At 52.5% G+C, this 2,973-nt stretch overlaps 1 pseudogene; it reads left to right on the top strand.

Moving 5' to 3' along the window:
- Positions 1–828: 828 nt before the first annotated feature.
- On the top strand, positions 829–2,308 carry LOC103087813 (probable glutamate--tRNA ligase, mitochondrial pseudogene; annotated as a pseudogene).
- Positions 2,309–2,973: the final 665 nt, after the last annotated feature.

The raw sequence follows: 2,973 nt of genomic DNA, 5'->3' as shown, positions 1-2,973 counted from the left end.
AAAAAAAAAAAAAAAAAAAAAAAAAAAGGCTGAGGAGGACTGAGCGTGTAAAGATGAAGCGAGGAACAGTGTCAAAGGCATGGAGAAGAAACAGAGAGAAATACAGAGTACGGGTTCTCGATCTAGGACGGGTGTTGGTGGGACCCAGAGTTTTCATATCAGTTATTGTCATTACCAATATTACTTTTACTCTTAGGGCTTTCATCAGAACAATCATACATACCACCATTAATACTAGAGTCATTTGAAAATGCCCCATCTTTGTCACTGCGAAGGTCACATTTCTTCCGTGGTATCCTTACAACCTACCATGACTAACGGAAATATTTGAGTGCATCTGTGTTGCAGACCTATGGAAATACAACTTGTTACAGCCTCCCTCCACCCATTGTGATTAGGTCTGGCCTCACAACTTCCCATACATTAGCAATATCATAACAGAATACTTGAGGGCGTATCAATGTGTTCTCAGAAAATGTTTCTAGTTTCTTTGCTTGCGATCAAGGACCTTCAAGAGAATGACTGGGGATAGGGCTCGGGTGGTCAGAGGACAGGAGCAATCAAGAACTACTGCCTTAAGAATCAGTACGATGGCATCAAAAGCACAAGCAACAAAAGAAAAAAGAAATAAGTTGGACTTTTATCAAAATGACAACTTTTTGTGCATCAAAGGACACTACCAAGAAAGTGAAAAGACATCCCTCAGACTGGGAAAAAAGAATTGCAAATCATATATCTGATAGGGGTCTAGTATCTAGAATATATAAACAACTCTTGATCCCTGGAAGTGATGCACCGAGAAGCCCACGCGTGCGATTCTATCCCAACATGGCGGTGCTCCTGAAGAGGTTGCTACATCCCCGGAGGCCCCCAGTGGCCTTGGGCCACCCCCTGGGATGGGGTGCGAGGCCAGCCTGGGCACTAATCCCAGGGCTGCTGTGCGAGTGCGGTTCGCCCCCAGCCCCACAGGCTTCTTGCACCTGGGCGGCCTCCACAACTGCCTTGTACAACTACGTCTTTGCCAAGAAGCACCTGAGGCTGGAGGACATGGATCAGACCTGCCTTGTGCTTCGCGCAGCAGAGAATATTGAGGACATGCTGGAGTGGGCAGGCGTCCCCCCTGACAAGAGCCCCCGCCGGGGAGGTCCTGCAGGGCCCTACCTGGAATCTCAGCGACTTGCGCTCTACACGCATGCTACCGAAGCTCTGCTGAAGAGGGAGGCCCTGAGGAACCATCAGACTCGCCAGTATGACAATCGGTGCCGGAGCCTGAGCCAGGCGCAGGTGGCCCAGAAGCTGGCCAAAGACCCCAAGCATGCCATCCACTTCCGCCCGGAGGGGAGGCACCAGCCTTCCAGGACTTGGTGTATGGCTGGAATCCGCACAAGGTGGCCAGCATGGAGGGGGACCCGGTCATCCTGAAGAATGATGGCTTCCCCACCTGGCCCGCGTGGTGATCGACCACCACATGGGCATCAGCCACTTGCTGCGGGGCTCCGAGTGGCTGGTCTCTACCTCCAAGCACCTGCTCCTCTACCAGGCCCTGGGCTGGCAGTGCCCGCGCTTTGCCCACCTGCCCCTGCTCCTCAACAGGGATGGTAGCAAGCTGTCCAAGAGACAAGGGGACATTTGCTGCCGGCGGCTTCCTGCCGATGCCTTGCTTGACATCATCACCAACTGCGGCTCGGGGTTTGCAGAGAACCAGATGGGCAGGACCTTGCCAGAGCTGATCACACAGTTTGACCTGACCCAGATGACCTGCCACTCAGCCCTGCTGGACCTGGAAAAGCTCCCAGAATTCAACAGGCTGCATCTCGGCCAGCTGGTGAGCGGTGAGACCCAGAGACGCCAGCTGGTGGGGAAGCTGCAGGCCCTCGCGGAAGAGGCTTTCGGGAGCCAGCTGCAAGACAGGCGGGTGCTGGACGCAGCCCACGTGGAGAGGATCATCCTGCTGAGACAGGGGCACATTTGCCGCCTGCAGGATTTGGTCTCCCCTGCGCACTCCTACCTGTGGACTCGCCCTGCTGTGGGTCGAGCGCAGCTGGGTGCCATCTCAGAGAGGGTGGACGTCATTGCCAAGCATGTGCTGGGGCTTGTGGAAGGAACCAAGAGTGGGCACAGAGCCTCCGGGTGCACAGGTGCATTTATGGCGCCACGCCAGGCATGTCCTAATCAGTTGGCCAACCTCGGCCAGCCACCTCTCGCCTTCCTGGCTCTGGAAAGGAAGGCCTCATATCTGGTTCTGACGCCACAGTACACAGCAGAGGTTAGGAGCTGGTTCACAAAACAGTCACAGCTCATGTTTTAGTCTGCTCGGGCTGCCACAACAAAACACCACAGACTGGTGGCTTAAACAGCAGAAAATGATTTTCTCAGAGTTCTGAAAGCTGGCAGTCCAAGATCAAGGTATTGGCAGATTTTGTTTCTCCTGAGGCCTCTCTCCTCGGCTTGCAGACGGCTGCCCTTTTGCTCTCTCCTCACATGGTATTCCCTCTGTATGTGCCCTCGGTATCGCTCCGTTTGTCCGAATGCCCTCTTCTTAAGAGGACACCAGTCCTCTTAAGTGGACAAGGTGATATTGGGGACATTTCTGCTTTCTGTTTGTCTGCTCCACTAGTTGGCCACCACAACCAAGATGAAGAAAAGTTCCTCATTACTGGTTGTATGAATATCTCCAGATACTTACTCTCAGAGTCTGTTGGTATGGGAGTTTCTCATTCTTCAATTTATTACCCTCTTAGCAGCAGCTCTAGCTACAAGGGCCGTCATTATATCCCAATTTCCAGTGCCAATTGCCCTTATTTTTTATGTTAAAAATCCATTTGTAAATACATTTCAGCAGCTCTACCATCTCAGCATCATTGCTAATTTAATCTCCCTCCCCCTCTATTAGCGCCACAGGGGGCTGACCAGAGCAGGCGGCGCCCAGGCTAATCAGATCACTAGTTTGTCTGAACATTACGCTCAGCAGGA

The sequence above is a fragment of the Lipotes vexillifer genome, unplaced genomic scaffold (genome assembly GCF_000442215.2).
Source record: "Lipotes vexillifer unplaced genomic scaffold, Lipotes_vexillifer_v1.1 scaffold1081, whole genome shotgun sequence".
Taxonomy (NCBI): domain Eukaryota; kingdom Metazoa; phylum Chordata; class Mammalia; order Artiodactyla; family Lipotidae; genus Lipotes; species Lipotes vexillifer.
This window is presented reverse-complemented; position numbering and strand designations above follow the sequence as displayed.